Source organism: Tetrao urogallus (assembly GCF_951394365.1).
Source record: "Tetrao urogallus genome assembly, chromosome: 24".
NCBI lineage: Eukaryota > Metazoa > Chordata > Aves > Galliformes > Phasianidae > Tetrao > Tetrao urogallus.
Genome location: NC_136837.1, coordinates 1,931,548 through 1,951,934, shown reverse-complemented (window position 1 = coordinate 1,951,934; position 20,387 = coordinate 1,931,548).

Here is a 20,387-nt window from a genome sequence, read left to right as displayed (position 1 = left end):
ACCCCCACCTGCAGAGGCTGTGCTCTGTTGGCACTGTCTGTTACATTTTGCCCTGCAGCCACGCAGCAAATTGCTTCTCCGATCTCAATGTCAGCCCCTTAAAGGCGCTGCTGACCTCACCTCCACCTCTGTGCTCCCTCAGCCCCCCGTGCTGCTGTGCAGACGTTCACAGTGCAGCTGGCAACGGCCACCCCTGAGCCCACGCACATCCAGAGCCTCACAGGGCGCAGTGCCAGGGGCCAACAAGCTTCACTGTGCCCTCAGACCTCAGGCTGCAGAGGCAGCCAGTCCATACAGCACAGTTAAGCTGTGCGTTGAGTCTGCAGCCAGCTGGGTCCGTTCTATTTGCTTCAGAGGTTAATCCTCCAACTAAACCTGCATGGCACCCATGCGCCAGGGCAGAAAAGCACCCATGTGCCAGAGCAATGTGGTACCTGTGTGCCAGGGCAGCAGGGCTTCCCCTCTGCAGCACATTTCCCTGCACAGCCATGAGAGAGAATGCAGAGCGAATGGCACCGATTATCTTTCTTTCTTATTGAGGAAAATCTTTAAAAATATTCACAGCTGTGCTGAAAGCTCTCTGCATGTTCTTCCCGCGGATCCCAAACAGGAGCGGGTTGCAGAGAGCCCTTTTATTCCTCAGTTATTACTCAATCACTGAAGGAGCAGCACAGGGGAGATAAATGAGATCTCATCGTCTCCTCATGTTTCTCAATTTATTTTGTGGGACACATTTCCGCACGCTTTTCTCCAGACAGCACTTTATCTCTGCTTTTCTTCCATTACCTCTCTCATTTTTCACTTACTTTTTTTCCCTTTCAGCTCCCTTTGGTTTTATCCCTCTGCTTCTCGAGGGCATCTGATGAAGAGCACAAACAGCCACGCTTCTTATTCTGGAGTACAGCAACCCACAGTGCAGTTGTGTTGTGAATGTTGTGTCCGTGGGGCTCAGCTCTTGGTGCACAGCTTTGCATCCTTGAGATGCTGAGGATTTTCTTCCTGGGTGCTGCTCCATGAGCAGAGTTGCTTCTTCCATTTCTGACGCTGAATTATTGGAGTTGGTGCCGTGAGGACAGAGCCCAGCCAATTCTCATGGATTTTCATACATCAACTTCTTTAATGGTGAAAAAGTCTCAGAGATCGTTGTGGCTGTGGGACACACACAGACATCTGAGCTACGGCGCTGACTGGGGGCTTTGGGGCACTTGTGCTGTGAACACAACTTCCAAAGGGTTTGAATCACAGCAATGGGAGTCAGATCCTACCAGGAATAGACAATAACTCTACATTTGGGTTTTAAATGCCATGAATGAATGAAGATGTATCAGATCCCACTGCTAATGAATGCATTTATCTCCATGTGCAGCTGTCTGCTTAATTCCAACCACCCAGGGGCAGCCTGGGCTACGGGGAGTGGGAGGAGGAGAGCATCACTGCACAGCAGCCATGACCTGCAGGAAGCTGCTGTGCCTGGGAACTGCTGAATTTCTGTTCAGCCACAATTATGGACTTCCTAAACAAACTCTCTTTCTGTAGAGATGAGTATTTTAATTATACGTGCTGTTGCAGAGTCATGGTTTATGACTCAACGGGGGACCTCAGCTGCTGTAAATTGCAGCAGCTCCACTGAATTCAGTGCCCACCGCACGCCGCTGCCTCTCTTCATCTCCTGTTTATCCCATTATCCATCACCCAGAACCTCTCTCCCTAAAAAGTTTGCATCTGCTTTAATAAACACTGGCTCCAGGGGAAGAGAAGCTGCCCTGCAGAAGGCTCCCCACAAAGGGACAGGGCAAAGCAACAGGCTTTGCTGGGGCACACAGCTCTGCTGCCCTGAGGAGTGCTATGGCTGCCCTGTAGAGCTGGAGCATCCTTCCCATAGGTGTGGGGCATCCCTCCCATAGGTGTGAGGCATCCTTCCCAGAGGTGTGAGGCATCCTTCCCAGAGGTGTGGGGCATCCTTCCCATAGGTGTGGGACTTCCTTCCCATAGGTGTGGGGCATCCTTCCCATAGATGTGTGGCATCCTTCCTGTAGAGCTGGAGCATCCTTCCCATAGGTGTGGGGCATCCCTCCCATAGGTGTGAGGCATCCTTCCCAGAGGTGTGAGGCATCCTTCCCAGAGGTGTGGGGCATCCCTCCCATAGGTGTGGGACTTCCTTCCCATAGGTGTGGGGCATCCTTCCCATAGATGTGTGGCATCCTTCCCATAGATGTGGGGCATCCTTCCCATAGGTGTGAGGCATCCTTCCCACAGGTGTGGGACATCCCTCCCATAGATGTGGGACATCCTTCCCATAGATGTGGGACATCCTTCCCATAGATGTGGGGCATCCCTCCCATAGATGTGGGACATCCTTCCCATAGATGTGGGGCATCCTTCCCATAGGTGTGAGACATCCTTCCCACAGGTGTGGGACATCCCTCCCATAGATGTGGGACATCCTTCCCATAGATGTGGGGCATCCTTCCCATAGGTGTGGGGCATCCCTCCCATAGATGTGGGGCATCCTTCCCATAGGTGTGAGGCATCCCTCCCATAGATGTGGGGCATCCTTCCCATAGGTGTGGGGCATCCCTCCCATAGATGTGGGGCATCCTTCCTGCAGCTCCTTAGCATCCTTCGCACAGAACCAGGCATTCAGGCCACTGGCAGCACCCAGCCTCCCCGAGCAGGTGCTGCTTTATGGAGCACTTGTCAGTGTTTGAGGGGTTGGTTTGGTCCTGTTTTGCTAAACAGAAGTCTGTTTGTAAATGAAGCTTTCTCTTTGGCAGTAAATATTGACATTCCTCTACTGAAACATGAACCTAATGCTGAGGGAGCCTGGAAAGCCTCATGGCTGCTGCTGAGCACAGTGCATCCCAGGTACCCACTACTGGAAGAAGCCCGTTTTGCTTTCTGAACCGTGCTCCTCTGCTTTCTTAACATGTCGTGTTAACATCCTGCCTGCTTAATGCTTAAAACTGGGCAGGGCTCAGGATGCCCACACTGCTCAGCACCCATTATCCACATCCCACGAAGCACTGAGATGGCAGAGCAGAGCCCTGCAGCTTTACGCCGCTGCTGGTTATAAAATATTCAAGGTGAAGCCGACGGGAACAAAAACAGTTTTGCAGCGTTAATTATAATGAGGATAACGCTCAGCATAATTCTGTGAAAGTATTCAGGCCAACATATTAAGATCTTAACAGCGGCAGATAAACCTGAAATTACAAGTGCCTTGGGTTTAAATGAGGAAATGTTGAGTCAGTGTAAACAGAGCAGAGGTTCCACTGAATCAAGATAAATTAAAGCAGCTCACTTTCATTTCGAAAGAAAGGTCTTCAATGAGAAGGAAGAGATTGCTTCACAAAGCAGCCATGCCCAGCAGTGTGAACCTTTGAAACACAGCAAAGCACACTGCTGATCCACACCTCTCCTGTTATGTTGTCTGTGTGTCCAAAGCACGTCTTGCTTCCATGGGATAAAGTGTTGTTAGTCAAAAGTGTCCATGTATATCACAGATGTTGGGTGAGGATGGAGTCACACAGTGGGACTTTGCTTGCTGGAAGTGCTGAGGACCCAAAGCAGCACTGCCTGCTCTGGTGCAGGGGTGTGAGGTCATTTAGCACAGCACCACAGAGCTGCACAGCTGCTTCCAAACCGCCGTGCAGGTGGTAGCAAACGTCACAGATGGGTGAAAGTACTTCAGTGGGGGTGGAAACTGCAAGAGAAGGCAGCGTTGTGCAGTCTCACTTTTGGTCCTTGAGGCCGGGTGGCTGCTGGACGGCAGCAGGTTGATGGCAAGCAGCAAACCCAGCTCAGGCTCACACCACTCATCCACGTGGCACCGGGAAACCCAGCCTGGGCCTGGCACACTGGTGCAGCTCTGTGCACCCCAGCAGCTCTGCACTGCACAGGGCTTGGCAGCCGCACGCTGCCTTCACATCCTCTGCTGCAATGTGTTCCCCACCTCTCACACAGCCCTCTGCCACAGGCAGCCGCCGTGCGTACGGTACGTGGTGATGCATACGAGCATCATAATGAACACAGTGATGTTTTGGTGCAGATTAAAGTGAAAAATTGACATGTCCCTGGCTTCGTTTTACTGCAGCGCCATTCATTGGTGCCATCTGTCTTAGTCCTCCGTAAATGGCAGCTCTTCGGGATTGATTGACAAGGGGATAGATTTCCTGCCACCGAGTTTTGAGGCCAATCAATCACCCGTGTCTATTAATTACAAAGACCTTAAAGTTGCAGGGTGCCATTTTTTTGCTCCGTGCACAGAGTGCTGCCACTCTCCCTTGGCAGCCGGCGACGCTGCTGTGCAGTGCACTGCAGGTGGGGGATGGATCCAGATCTGCTGCCATGCAGAGTGCTGCCCTGGAAATGGCAATGCATCCAAATCTCCTCACGTTCTGCACGGATTTGTAGTGCTGCTATGCACAGTTAAGCAGATAATGTTTTTCACCCGGGGAAACCTGCATTTTTACACTCGGACTAATGATTCTTTATACGTGCAATATTTTCCCGTATAAAGTTGCCAACGTATGAAATAGAAAATATAGGATGCGAGATAGAGCGTGCATACAGACACATCCATAACTGAGGACTTCCTGTGGACTTCTTGCACTTGCAGGCATACAAAGTGGAGCTGCAGCGCTGAGCAGCGGCTGCTCTGAGCCACGGAGGAGCAGAGCAGTTCTGTAGGACGAGGATGAACAAGAACCTGTCTTTAAATTCTTTGGTACACAAACCCGAATCCGACCCATCCTGCAGTGAGGTGATGTCTGACAGCCTCTGAACTGAAAGAGGCGGATATTTGGGGAGGCGCGGCGCTGCCTCAGCTAATTGCGACTCCGGCAAATGCTGAATGGTGTGAAAATTTGAAGAGCGTTTTGAGGGACGTTTACAGTGCTTTATTTCCTCTCGAATGGAGGATTAATGTGTTTGTAAATTCCCCCGGCTCCAGCTGCAGCGGGAAAGGAGCTGTAATATCCTCCTTGGAGATGAGCGTGGTGTGATGAATGCTTCTGCTCAGCCCCAGCCACGATGGGCTGTGCTGCATCCCTACACAAAGGGGATGTGCAGCACGAGCCCCACACTGCTGTGGAGTAAGCGGGCAGCGTTTGCTCCACAGGAGATGTTTGTAGAAGTCATCTTTTGAGAGTTCTCCATGTGAAACGGCCCTTTGCTCAGCTCCGAGCCTGGCCCGGCCGATTGAAATTCCCAGCTCCTGCTTAGGGGAATATCTTGAAAGAGAACTCAAGGCTGCAGAGCCATCTGTGCTTGTAGGCTTCTATTTATTGCGAAATAATTTCCCACTGCTGTTTTCTAAACTGCTCTGACAGAAACAAAGCGGGCGGTTGGAGGGCTGCCTTGCTAGGCAGCGGCCTCGCGGAATTGCGGGTTTGACCTCATTTTATCCTCCGAGTATTTAGAGATTGCTTTCATGCCCAGGAACCATATGAGAAGAATATAGATTCCTTCCAGAGTACATTGAACTTGGAAACAAGCGGTGACCTCTAAAGTTGGATTCCACGGCCGTGAGGATAAAGAACTTTTCTCTTTAGCAATGAAAGGAGCGGGTTTTATATCAACAAGGAAGAACAGCTGCTCGACTAAAAATAACAATAAAGTGGAAATGGAAAAGCTGCTTCCAAATTATTTCGTTTTGAAGATATCATTATGCCAGCTCTGCAGTTCCCTTGTGCTCCCCATGTCCGTGTTGCTGTCTGGCAGTGGAAGCCAGTGGAGGAAGTTGGGGGATGCGATGGCCAACTGTGTTTCTCCTTTGTGAGCAGGCTGGAGGAATCCCAGGCATTTATACGGACTGGGAGGGGCAGTCCTTGAGTCCTTGAAAAGGACCTGGGGGTCCTGATGGAGGAAAAGCTGAACATGAGCCAGCAGTGTGTGATTACAGCTCGGAAAGCAAATGGGATCCTGGGCTCCATCAGCAGAGGGGTGGCCAGCAGGGACAGGGAGGTGATCGTCCCCCTCTGCTCTGCTCTTGTGAGGCCCCACCTGCAGTGCTGTGTCCAGGTCTGGAGCCCCCAGTACAAGAAGGACAGGGAGCTGTTGGAGAGGGTCCAGAGGAGCCACAGAGATGATCAGGGGGCTGCAGCACCTCCCTACAAGGACAGGCTGAGGGAGCTGGGCTTGTTCAGCCTGGAGAAAAGAAGGCTGCGGGGTGACCTCAGTGCAGCCTGAAGTACCTAAAGGGAGCCTACAAACAGGAGGGGAATCAACTCTTGGAAAGGGTTGATAACAGCAGGACAAGGGGAAATGGTTTGAAGTTGAGGGAGGGAAGATTGAGGTTGGATGTCAGGGGGAAGTTCTTTGCTGTGAGAGCAGTGAGGTGCTGGAACAGCTGCCCAGAGAGGCTGTGATGCCCCGTGCATCCCTGGAGGTATTCATTGTGGAGGTTGGTGGCCCTGCGTGTGGCAGGTTGTTGGAGCTTTATGATCCTTGAGGTCCCTTCCAACCCTGGCCATTCTGTGATTCTACGACAGAATAGGGAGGGTGTCCAGGGTGGCAGGAACAGAATGGAGAGGTTCTGTGGGCCTTATATAAACCTCTTGTCTCCACGCTCTATGGAATGGCATCGCTGTGTGCAGGGCCACTGCACTCCTCCTCCTTGCCTGCCTCAGTGCTGACACTGCTGGGAGAGTCGGAAATAGGTCCGACACGGATGGCTCTGTCCTCCTTTGTATTTCCCAGAATAAGAGCCAATTAACGTGTTCTAAAAAAGATGATGGGGGGAAAAAAAAAGAAATAAAAAGCCCTCTTGGGATGGAGCTTTGATCTCTACCTGCAGTCCTGATGGCAGAGCAGAGCAGCTCTCATCTCCTGGGGGTGTCACATCCCAGGGGACCACGTGGGCCTCCATCTCTGGGGGTCCCCTGGGGCAGCGTGGAGCAGGGACAGCTCCTGCCAGCTCCTGCTCTGAGCAGCAGTGACAGAATTAAGGACAGAAGTAGGAAATAGAATCAGGAAATAGGAGCACTCCCTGCTGAAAATAGCTCGGCAATTGCAGATGTTATATATATTTCATTTATGCAGTCTGCTGCTGCATCTCGGCTAATTGCATCCTGGCTGGAGGAGCTGAACCCGGCACGTGGGCACCACAAAGGCCCCAAATGGGAGCGCTGGGGGTTCCTGCTCTGGGCATCCCTCCCCCTGCCCCTGCAGATTGTAATGGGCTTTAGGGGCACTTAGCATCAGGCCATAAATGCACACCACCCAGTCACCCACCGCAGCAGCCGGGGGGATGGAAGCAATTTCGGAGGCTAATAGGAAAAAAATAAATCTCACCGAATGGAAGGTGATAGCACTGAAGTAACAAATGCACACATCTCGATAAACAGAAAATACTGTAGGGGCCAAATTGTCTTTTTGAAAGATGATGGAAAGACAAGGTCATAAAAGCACTCTCTCACCATAAGTGCTTACCCCTGGATTTAAATTAGAAATGATACCAGCACTCATTACAGGCATCCATGTGCTACTGATGGGAGCTGGGAGCGTGCCCTGCCCTGGGCAGCATCCCTCTGGGTGAGGACATGCAGGGTAGGGGCTGAGCAGCAGCTCTGGGTGCTGAAGCAGGACGGTCCCTCCATGCAGGCAGTGGTCACTGCTGTGCAACCCTCGTTACACAAAGATTAATTTCTGCCACTGATCTCGGTCTCCAGCTGAGCCCTTAAATGCGGCAGCAGGAGCTGGGCAGCGATTAATTGGTGGGAAGCTCTGATTCAAAAGAAGAAGAAAATTCACCAAAGCTGATTTGAAGGAGTGAAAATCCTCTCCCGGTGTGATGGGAAGTCCTGCAGCCAAACCTGGGGCTGGGGCTGTGGGAGAGCCCCCCAGTGCCAGCGATGGAGCAGCTTCAGGGCACTGCTGGGGGCTGTGATGATGCTGAGTCCTGGGCCATCCCTGCTCCCTGCAAAGCTCCCTGGTGTTGCTTGGGGAGCAATCAGTGCTCACAGCTCCTGCTCCGTGTTACAGAAGGGAGGAGGGCTGGGATGGAAGTGCAGGTCGTTGCACCTCGCCATCAATTTTCATCTCTTTTTTATATGGCACATTAGCAGAGTTACAAACCTTATTACAGTTTAACAAAGCTCATTCCAGAGCCGTGGCAGCACTGCTCCTGTCCAGCAGTGGGGTGGCAATGGGCCCAGGGCTGGGAGCAAAGAGTGCAGTGAGACCCTGCCCTGAAGGGTCACGTCCTTCCCTGCAGGACTGCTGCTTCCCAAGCAAAATGAATGTATCCTCCACGTAGTTATAGAAAGGAAATAGTTTTGATCTTAGCTTCATACTTCCCAACTTCATGTGTATCATTGTTGGGTGGCTGTTTGTTACCATCAGTGTTTCACCCCAGGTTGGTGCCGGTTTGGGGGTGACAGCAGAGCAATGCACCGAAAGCCAGGAGACTTCCTGAGACCAGCCAGGTGGGGAAATGAGAGCTAGATGGGGCCTGATAGCACAAAGAATTACTGGGAAATAGATTTATTTCAAGAGATTAGCTGCCCTCCGTCCTCTGACCCCAGGAGATTGTGCAGATATCGAAGCTGTTGTCAGAATTTGCATTTCAAAGTAAAATATGCAAAAATAATCACACATTTCAGCCTCCGCAGTATTAGCAGATTAAAACAAATTGACTCTGGGTGCTCAGCATTTATAGCACATCTGATCCAAACCCAGCTCCCTGTAAAAGCCACGTGCATAACTGCAGGGCACGGTGCAGCCCAGGGCACTGAGCAGCATTCCCAGGCAGGGGCTGCCCATGGGGGCTCAGAGTGTCCTGGCCATGCTGTGTAGGATGGCTGTTTTCTTATCTACAGCACCCAAGGGAGCCAGGCTGCAGAGCCATTCCTCATGGCAGCAGAAATCAGAAGAGGATATTCCCTATTTGTAGGTGGATAAGCCCTGGTGTGTGGCTATGCATGGCAAGTGATTCTGCACTCAGGTCTGTGCATTCAGCCCTTCTCACTGCCTTAACAGCAGCCTGCTGGTCTGCTCACAGCCAGCCCTGCACCTCTTGGGCAGCTCCAATTCATGCACCAAGCCAAGCCAAGCTCCTTTGGCTGTATTTGCAGCCTCTCCTTCACCTTAATGATGCTCCTGCCCCAGGCAGCTCTGCCCCAGGGCAAGCACACTGTGAGGACTACTCACTCGGTGCCTTTGGTCCCAGGTAGGGACCTGGGAGCCCCTGTGCAGTTTGCAGTGGGTTGGTGCACTGCGAGCCCATCTGCTCACTGCCCACAGACCATGCAGAGCACAGCCAGCAGTCCGTGTAGCATGGAGCCCATTCAGAAAAATACAGTGCTTTCATGGGAGAGTGAACCACACACCCAGTGCTTAATAATGCAAGGGCTGAGAAAGAATGTTTATAAATATTTAAGGCTGCTTGCTTTTGGGACAGTGGGAGAATCAACCTCTTTGTTCTGCAATCGCTTCCTTCCTCTTTGCTCCCAGGCAGGTGTTAAACGAGGGGAGAGCACTGCAGCCTTGTGCACCTGGAAAACACCTCTCTCTTGCATTGAAAAACTGAATCACACCTGAAATGGGTCATGCTGAGTGGTAGTGGTGATGTTTATCCCACGCTGTAGCTCTCAGGGCTAGAGAAAGGGGCTCCTGCTGTGGCCCAGCAGTGCCTGCATAGTGCTGTGACCGATGGCTCCACTGACTGATGCATCCCCTCCAGTCTCTCTATGCAGAGGGATGTGGGCAGGGGCAGCCCCTGCAGGAGCAGCTCCCCAGGGCTGTGCTGAACCTCACCAAAGTGTTCCTTGGTGGCTGTCTGAACAGTGACATGCAGTGGTGGCAGAGCACAGCAGTGATGAGAGCAATGTCACAGCGAGTGAGAACAACGTGAGCTGCTCGCCATCGATACTGGGACAAGTGTTTGGTTGTTGCACGTGGTTAAACAAAAAGGGCGCTGCCATGGAAGGCTGTCCATGTTCCCAAGGGGGGATGATGGGATGCCCTGCAGCTCCAAGCACTGTTTGGGATGTGGGTGCAGCTCTGCTTCCAATCTTCCAGGGCTGTGGGCACAAAATCCTCACTCATGTTTGATAGGAAGATGTTTCTGATGGCCTGAGCCAATTAAAGAAGTGCATTTTCTCCTTTTTGATTAGCTCTGGCCAGCATGCAGATGCCACCAGGCCCACAGTTCATCATTTCCCAATCTAATTACTGGTGAAGAGGGTTGGGAATAAGCTACAGAATTGAGTACATTATTAACTGCTGCGTGTTGTGCACAGGACAAAGATTGGATATTAATCCTCCGGGCACCAAAGGTCTCCCCTGACCCATTCCTGGATCAAACACCGTTCCTAGAACTGATTTAATTTGATGCTGGGTTACAGCAGGGTCCTGCAGCCAAAGGGCATTGCTTTTCCTTGCAAACAGAGTGTGTGGGGGTGCACAGAGCCTTCCCAAGGATGGGCAGGAGGGGCTGCATGGCCCCCAGCTCGCACCCCATGCTGCTGCTCCCACCCTCCCTGCCTCCCACCCTCTCCTCAGGGATCACAGGGATTAACGGGGATCTTCCTTCTTGCTTGAGAGGATTAAATGTGTTATCTGCCTGCAGTCATTATGCATTGTGCTTTTTGTCTTAAAAGTGCTTTGATTTTTGGAATATCCCTTTTTCATGCCCCCAGGGGAGCAGGGACCTCTGGAAATTGTTGTTCTCTCTCTGCCCTGATGGCAGTGAAGCTCTGGGGTCAGCATGGGACAATGCTGAGGGTCAGAGCAGCGCAGGGCCTGGCCTGATCCCATGCACAGCTCCCATGGAGCACCCACCCTGCCCACGGGTGCCAGCTCTGCTCTGGGTCCTCAAAATGCACCATAATGAGCAGCAGAGGGAGGGAGCGTTAGGGAGCCTGGCAGGCGTGTTACTGACTGCACAATTAGCAATGAACAACTCCCTGATGATTGTTAGAAAGTCCTAAACCAGCTAATGGGGCCCTGGAAGGCGAAGTTCATTGAAAGTACAAAGCATAAAAGAGCAAAATGCAAGCTGTGACATTCTAAATGAGGAGGCAGGAACTCGGCACTCTGCGAGCAGGGATGGCACTACGGTGCTGTGGGCACTGCACGATGGGGATGTGCTGTGCATGCAGAGTGGGGCCCAAACCAGCACTGTGATATGGTCACACCGCAGCCACCCCAGCACTGAGCCCACTGCAGGGCAGGGGGATTTGGGGAGCTGCTGAGAGGCTGATGCGGTGCCACATTGCAAACTAGGAGATGTAAACGTGGAAAAGATGGATTTGCACGTGGATTGCTTTTCATTCCCCTCAGCAGCCTTAAGAAAAGTGTGGGCAGTGGGTGGGTGCTGTCAGGATGCTGCTCCCTGCTTGAATCCCTGCGCTCCCTGGGGCTGAGTGAGGGGTGGAGGGGGAGCAGGGAGAGCCTTCCCAACCTCCCATCTGCCCCAGAAGCACTGCCCAGCTCCACACATTTATCCTTTATTACGACTTTCATTCCACTCTCTGGTGGCACCGCTCCAATTTAATTAAGCAAATAAATAAAGCGATTAATTTAGATGCCATGCACTCCCCTGCACAAGCCCTGATAGCGCTCAGGGCTGCTGGCTGGGCAGGAGCTGCTTGTCCCCAGCTGTCCCCTCCTGTGCCAAACTGCAGCTCCCCATTGGGCATCCCTGTGGTTCCTGCAGTGCTGCTATCAGGGCTGCAGGTGATGGAGGGGAGGTTCAACCACAGCCTGAGTGCCCCCATAACCCCATTTTGGGCAGGCTCCACGCTGTGCTCGGGGTCTGCATGCTCCATGCATGAGGCTGTGCTTCCCTGCTGTTATTGCATCCCAAGGTGGGGCAGGAAATGGACTTTGCAGCTCAGAACAGGCGGTGTGCAGCAAAGCAAGGCACAGCACAGCACGGGCTGAGCAGCAGGATGCAAGGAGATGCAGCAATGTTGATGATATTAAGTAAACCCGAGGACCGCAGTTAGAGGTGAAGGTAGCAAAAAGAAGATCAATATAATGTCTAAAAGGTACCAAAGGGCAATTTAATTGGGTGTTGTGTTTGATAAATTATTTGTAAAGTTAAGCACACGGTGGAAGCATCGTAGCCCTGCGCAGGAGCCAAATGAGTCCAGCAGCACAAATTGAGCCCAGGTGATTAATGGCTGTAAGCACCCTTGGCTGAGCTGACACGGCACCGGGACTGCAATCAAAGCTGGAATGTGTTTAATTGGGTTCTGTGCACGTCCCCTTGTTTGGAACCGGTTTGGGAGCGACACTCCTTGGAGCAGGAATGGAGGAAGGGAGGCGGCCCGGCAGCGACGGGCTGAGTGCAGTGCGATCTGTGCCCTTGGCAGCTCTTTTTGAGAACGAATTCCCTTCAATCCTCCCCCCCATCTCATTCCCAACATCACTGATTCCTCGTCAGACGATATAAATTAACGTGAGCCCGCCACTCTCTACCCCGTCATCCTCCCCTCTCATTTGTGAATTTTAAATCCACTTGTTAACAACCCACTTAGTTGCATAATTTCACCATAATAATCCATGCCCCCTGGCCGACTGTGCATTAATTTGCAGATAATGCTCTGCAACCTCCAGCGTATGCAGTGCTGGTGGGGCAGTGCTGGCAGAGGGGGATTCCTGGCTCTGACTGCTGGGGGCTGCAGAACAGAGCCGGGGGTCCTTTGGGATTCCCCAGCTCCCAGGTGAGGTCAGCTCAGTGAGGTGCCTCCCAGCCCTCTGCCTCCATCCTGCCGGGGTTCCCTGCCCTCATCCCGCTTTCATTCCTCCTCTCTCATCTCTCTCAGGTCCCTGCAAGCAGCACTTCTTTACCCAGCTGCCCCGTGTGCTGATCCTCCTTGTTCTAATTCCACGGAGACGAGCTGAGAGCACCGGTCCTTATTTTTACTCCTTTTTTTTGTTGTTGTTTCCTCTGTTAAATTCTATGGCTCAAGAAAAACCATCCGTTACCCGTAATAACAACAACAAATTAACAAGAGGTCTGTTAGAAGTGCTGTGCTCCAGCAGGCAGCGTTTTACCTCAATTACAAAGCTCTTCCCCGTGTGCTGATGCTCTGCGGCTGCGAGCAACGCAAAGGAGAGGGCAGAAGGGGGAAAGGCTGAGAGCCCCGGGGCCGTTCGCTTGGAGAAGAGACGGCTGGAGGGGGGAGATGAGGGGGAATCGGCGCCGATCGATACCCAAAAGGGGAGTCGGGTCAGGATCGCGCTCAGCCCGGCGGTGCCGCTCCGGGACCCCGCGCCATCCCCGCCTCCCGCAGCCGCTCCGGCCCCGCACTGCCCTCTGGTGCCGCCCGCTGTGCTGCGCTGCTGCCGTCCCGCAACCGGCCCGGTGTCAGAGCCGTGCGGGTGCTGCCAGGCACTGATGGGGCCGCGTGTCCCCTTCGTGCTCAGCCCAAGAGGATCGGATCCTTTGGTGCCGCACCTTGCGCTGCCGTTTGGAGCCGATGCCCCGCGCAATGTGGGTGGAAAACGAAATAATGAGTGAGCTGGTATTCTGAGATGATATCCCATAATGAAGCATAATGACTTCAGTGTCTGCCTGCGTGAGATGCAGGCATTACAAACAGTGGCTTTCTCTGCCTTTTGTTTGAGGTGCCTGAGATCCCCAGATAATCTCAAGAGCTGCTGTTAGCACAGGTGTGGTTATAATCGGGTTGGTTCTGACTCATGTGCTGCTCATTACACACTTAGGCCCGTAAGGTCTCACTTTTACGATACAAAGCCTCATGCAGGGACAGCTGTGAGTGCCTCTTGTTCAGCACTGCAGTGTGGGGCTGTGCCCCATGCGCTCCTATTGCTGTCGTCAGTGCTGCAGAGGAGCTGCTGCTGGGAATTTCCCCACATACAGTGATCCCGGAGCTGTGCTATGGGCCAATGCAGGCACTGCTTTCCTTCTGTGTGCTTTGCAGTGGGAGCAGCTCATGGAAGCAGCATGTGTTGCCTCTCCCCACCTCAGGGTCAGGAGCCTACAAACAGGAGGGGAATCAACTCTTGGAAAGGGGAAATAACAGCAGAACAAGGGGAAATGGTTTGGAGTTGAGGGAGGGAAGATTGAGGTTGGATGTCAGGGGGAAGTTCTTTGCTATGAGAGTGGTGAGGTGCTGGAACAGCTGCCCAGAGAGGCTGTGATGCCCCGTCCATCCCTGGAGGTGTTCAAGGCCAGGTTGGATGGGGTCCTGGGCAGCCTGGGCTGCTATGAAATGTGGAAGTTGGTGGCCCTGCATGTGGCAGGGGTTGGAGCTCCATGATCCTTGAGGTCCCTTCCAATCTGGGCCATTCTGTGATTCTGTGAGTTCAGGAGTTGCTCTGGGTGGCACCATGGGTTTGCCTTCATCACATTCACATCAGTCTCTGCCATCTGCAGCGTGGCTCCCTGAGCCCTGCTGCAGGGCAGCCTCAGCAGAACCAACTCTTTGCTTTCCTTCTTCCTTTTCTATGAGAAATTGCAAACACGCAGTTCCTGTGCCAGGCAGTGACAGCTGTGCACAGATGAACCCAATCCCCTCACTTCTGCACACAGTGACTCATCTGCAGAGGAGGCTCCTTAGGCACTGGGCCATGCGGTGCCCATGGGCTCTGAGTTGCAGTCCCTCTCCCAGTGCTGTGCTGGGGACGTTCTGCTGGGATGTCACAGAGCAGAGGGCGACGCTCAGCCCGTTTTGCTGCAATCTCAGCTGCAAGCTGGGTAAATTTGCTCCCTCCACGAAGATAAAAGCTATGAAACCATCAGAGATGTGACACAGCGCAGTGTGGGACTCCACTCTTCGTTACTGAGTCATCAGACTGCAGAACTGATTCCATTTTCACACATTTGTTGGGTGAAACAGCTCGGTTGGCTTTGCTATGGTGGCTGCAGGTTTGGGGCATCCCTGGGCTGGGGGTGAAGGATGTGGGGCAGTGGGGCAGGACCCACATCTACAGGGAGCTGCATCATGGGGACACACCTGCAGAGCTTAGGAAAACAGGGCTTTTTTTTTTTTTTTTTTTTAGTTAGTTAATTAAAATGAAGCTTAAAAAAAAAAAAAAAAAAAAAAAGAATCCCCAAATGAGGTCTCTTATCTGGAGAGTAAATTGAAATATTACACTGATATCTTCCCTTAACTTCTTCCTCATCAGATTGCATCCTGGCAGGACCTTGCTCAGCCACTTCCCCTGATTGTTAATCTCCATCTGACTGCAGGGAGGAGGCTCTGGGGCCGTTGATTCAGACGATAAACTGAACTTCCGATGTGGATGTGCAGGAGTGGGACAGCTGCCCTCAGGGTCACCGTGCCTGCACTGCACAGCCCTGGAGCTGATGCTGGTGCTCTTCAGCCCCTTCCCCCCCCCCAGATACAGCCCCCATGCACCCCCACATCCCTGCTGCTGCTGCTGCACGACTCAGGTGTGTGCAGTGGGGGCAGGAATGGGGGCAATCCCACTGAGCTGTGACTCAGCTCCTTGCCCCAAGCAGATTCAACCTCTGCAGGTTGTGACAATGTGATTAAGCAGCAATTACCCCCAAATTCAATTCGATTAGGCTGTGGGGAATGCTGAGCTCTGCAGATGCATGTGACAATGGCAATGCCCGTGCAGGGCAAGGGGAGGAGGGGCACGAGGGCACTGCCAAGGGGGGCTGCGGCGGAGTGATGGCAGGGCGAGATGAAACCGAGACACAGATCTTTAATTGCAAAGATCAAATCCCCCAAATCAGGCTCATTCTTATGTACAACATGCAGCCGCCAATTACATTTCACACACGTTTCATTTTCTGTCGTTCCCTTTCTAAATTTTGCATAGGAAGCGCTGACTCTCCCCGCGGGTACGCAGCCCAGCCTCCCCCTCTCCCGCACTGTCCAAACCCGCCGCCGCCAGGGGGAGCCCCGCACCCCGCACCCCGCACCGTGCCCATCCCGCACCCCGCACCCCGCACCCCGCACCCCGCTCCGGCTCCGCTCCCGATCCCGCTGCTCGGCCTCCCCCCCCCCCAGCCCACTCCGAGGCTGTGCACCCCGACAAGAGCCTCTGCAGCCACCAGAGCAGCGTCTCTTCGTGATTAATGGTAATCGTTAAATCCATACCAAGGAGAGAACCGTCACAGCAAAGGAAGACTCTTTTCTGATGCCGAAGGACCCCTGGGATGAGCAGAGATGCGCTGAGGCCGTAGGAGGGGAAATGCTTTCCCTGCAGCCTCTGCTGATGCTCAGGGGGTGATATTGTCCCCCTGGCCATGCAGTGCAGGGGGGTCCTGGGCACCCACCAGCAGCTAACAGAATCACAGAATGGCCCGGGTTGGAAGGGACTTCGAGGATCATGAAGCTCCAACCCCCTTCCACATGCAGGGCCACCAACCTCTACTTAATAACAGCCCAGGCTGCCCGGGGCCCCATCCAACCTGGCCTTGAACACCTCCAGGGTGTGGGGCATCCACAGCCTCTCTGGGCAGCTGTTCCATCACCTCACCAGCTCCCAGCTTTGCACTGTGTGCAGGATGGACACGATCTGAGCACAGCCCCAGGAACCATGCAGGCAACACAGCAGCGGCTGCGGGCAGACTCAGGACACATCCAAGCCCATCTCAAGGATGAATTCAGCCACTCCCCACTGCGCACAGCCACGGCACGGAGCTCAGACGAGTCAGGTGTCCACGGCAGGGCTCAGCCAGTGCTGCGCTGGCCCGGAGCCCCGCACGTGGTGGCACTGCCCCAGCCCCGTGCCGGGCAGCAGCACGCCTGGCCACAGAGATGGAGTCACAGCTGCACGCTGCGGAGCTGCCAGGTGCACCCGAGCAACACGAGGCCACCACGGTTTGCAGAAAGCAGAGCAAAGGTCTCGAGCCCTCCGAGGGAAAAGGCCTGGGCAAAGTGCAGCGCGGTGCGTCCTTGGCCGTGTTTGCAGTGAACGCAGCCCATCCGGTCCCGCAGGACCGCACCGCCGGGGTGCGCTGCGCTCTGCAGCCGCCTCTCTGCCGCGCAACGGCTGAGCATCACTCAGCGGCTCCTTCATGTTTCTGTGGCACCGGCAAAGGGCTCTCGTTAACAGAATATCATGTGCAGTGAAAATAATTGATGAGCATCTTGTAACAATTGATTATCTGTCCGCTGTTCTGCTGCTCTGCTCATACATTAATGGATGGTGCTTTCCCCTGCGCGGTTCAGAGCAGTGGAGACGCAGCGTGTCGGCACCCAACTGCTCTGTGCTGCAGTCTGAACAGACCTCAGGTGCACTGAGATGATTGTAAGAGGGCAGGGAGCAGCTGGATGCACATGGCACAGCCTGGTGCTGCACAGCCATCCTCCTGGGCACGCTGCAGCCTCGGCTGCATGCAGGGCAGCTCGCTTCTCTGCTGACTCCCAAGCAGACTCAGTTTTTCTGGGCGGCTGCCCTCAGGCCAGCAGCTCCACCACCTCCTCTTCCCAGCACGGCATCAGCACAACTCGTGCCAGTGCCTTCACCAGGCGGCTGGGAACAGAGGAGGTTGTTTGCAGAGCAGCAGCCCTGACTGCTCAGCCAGAGCTGCAGACTCAGCAGAACTCAAAGCCACCGAAAAACCTGAACAAACTCCCGCGTGCACAGAGCCAACCTGCAGCGGGCAGGAACCCAGATCCTCTCCTCATGCTTGTCACATGAATGAGCTCTGCTCTGGGCTCACGCCTTTCATCTCGGAGGGGATTGTGTGCATTACGGGGGGATTAGGCTGCTCCACCAGGACCGGTGTGTGCAAGGCTCCAGGCTCACCCCCGCCCTCCTGCTCCAGCCTTTGGTGACCCGATGGGGACACAGCACGGCCCCTGGGGCAGTGAGACCAGTGGGGTCACAGAGAGCTTGCCCCACACTGCCTCGATACCTGGAACTGGGCAGACAGGAAGGGAGCAGGCACTGTGATGGGAGGTGTGAGCCTGGCCAGCAGCCACAGAGCCCATCCGCTCCCCCCAGAGTCCCGGTCACTGCTGCACATCGCCGGCCAGAGAGCGCAGCTGGCTGGGAAAACAAACGGCATGGGAATTAGCTCCCAACTATTTCCTCAATTCTACCTGCTATGAAGGGAATTTTATTTTGCTGCCCTGAGAGGAAGGAAGGCAGGCTGCCTGAGTGCCTTGAGGAAACGCTTCCGATAACTCCTGCAGAGCACAGCCAGGCCAGCACTGCACCCCACGGCCCCCAACCTGCCTGCAGCAGCCCCACACAGGGATAACGCTGCCCACAGCAGCACCACTCCCTCCCTATGGATCTGAGGCTACAGAGCAGAGGCCACTGTGCCACGCATCAGCCACCTGCAGCACGCACGCAGCCCAGCCCACACTCTCAAGCCTGAGTCACCTCACTGTCTAAGGCAGGGCTGCAGCACACCTAGTGCCACACACCAGCCCCTTCCTCATCAGCCCAAGGCAGGGCTGCAGCCCTCAGCCAGACTGCCAAGCAGCACCGTGACACCTCGAGTAAACAGCAGGACTGGGGAAATGAGCGTTATCAGCTCACCAATGCAAAACAGGAGGAAATTATTTAAACATCTTTTCCTTAAGAAGCCAAGTTGGCCGTCAGCCCAGATGCCTTTCAGAAGTCACAGGCAGGGAAGCAGCGTTACTTACAGTAAAGTGTGTATCAGTAATTGTGCTACTGAATTCCAGGGAACAGGACTCCAGCTCCTCCTGCAAGGCTCACAGGGGTCAAGCACAGCAGCTCCAGCTGAGCCCTTCCTTCTGCAGAAGGAATCATCATTCCAGAGTGCCAGCAAGCACAGGAACAGCCTGCAGGCTGCCTGACCTCCACGTAGGGCTCAGGAACCAGCTCAGCCTCCATACCCACACAGCCCCCTTACCAGCAGGTGAGGCCCAGCACCACTGGAACCATCAGTGCCTACAGAACAGGGACCACACCGCAGCTCATCACGGTTAGTTTATTGCAACAGGAACCAGTTATGGTAACTACAATAGACGCAGAACTTAATGAAAAATACAATTGCTCGGTCTTCCAGTATTACAAGCTCAGTACAATAAAGTCCTTTTGTACAAAAATACTGTTGGCTTTATAAAGTTACTCTACAGTATGAAATACCCTGGCCTTTTTTTTTTTTTTTTTTTTTTCCTGTGAGATTTGGAGCTGGCTGACAGCAATAGAGAACTGCAGCAGCCAGGAGAGGTGCAGAGCAGAGCAGTCAGCACCCTGAGTGAGGCCACCATGGACACCAGGCACCCCATGGGGTGATGGGGGGCAGCTGGGTTCCGTCCTCCCGGCAGCACCAGGCCTGCAGACATCCACAGCAGCACAGACAGCACCAGAGGCTGCAGCAGGGCTTGGGGTGGGAGCCCCCCCATCACAGCTCTACCCACAGAGCAAACAAAGCAGCCCCCACTGGCAATGAAGAGGAACCTTACGGCTTTCATAGGCATCCTGCTAAAAAGAGAGGAAAGCTGTCTCTAAAAACAGAGCGCGTAGGAACAAACCTGGCTGTTGCCATCTTGCAGCTAGAGAGATTGAAAGAGGCACAAAACACACACTTCACCCCTCGCTGGAGCCACAGCAGCTTCTGGCCCAAGCAGGGCACACCACACCAGCAGCAGCTCTACGCAGCTGGAGAAGCAGGCAGGAACTCAGTTTCTCCCCAAGGCTGTGTTTTCCTGACATGCAAAGACTGTAGTGAAGCAGTAAGACATGCACACAGGCATGCACACACATGCACTCCTACACACCCCACGTCGGGCACTGTGTCAGCCTTGGCCAGGCCCATGGGAAAAGGCACTGTCTCCTGCATGCAGGCCAAGGAGCTTCTTGCTGCAGGAAAAGATCTGCATACCGAGGCTCAGCCATCCTCAAAGGGAAGCACCAAGTTTCTTTGCTGCCTCTTCTCTCACAACACAAAAACCTGCTAAGGAAGTATTCTGCACCATACCTGACCGGTCAGCCTGCTGCTTTAACCCCACTCGTCTCCCCAGAACCAGCCCAAAATACACATCTTCTGGCACGTTTCTGGAACATGCTGTCAGCATGAAATAAGAGTTAAACATTAAAGGGATAATTGTAAAAAAAAAAAGTTTATTTGAAAAAAAAAAAAAAAAAAAAAATAGCCTCTCACAAGGTTTCTGATCAACGTGTACTATAACTTGAGAGCCACGAACCTGCTCCACGTACATTGAGATATTTTCCAACACTAAAAAATAAAAAATAAATACTTACAAATTCTTTCCTCCCCTTTACATGTCCTAAATGAGAGCGGTAAGTCATCCATCACCTTAAGATCTTAAGTTGAACAGAAGCAAGTAAAAGAGGTTTTTCTAAGAGATAAAAGAGGAAAAGCAGAATGCCTGTCTCAGGGATGCATCTACAACAGTCTGGTCCACCCGGCCCCTTCAGTCTGCAAAGCATTGAGCATCCAAACCCACTTGTCTCAGCTGGATAAGATGCTGGGCTGCTGTCCTCCAGGT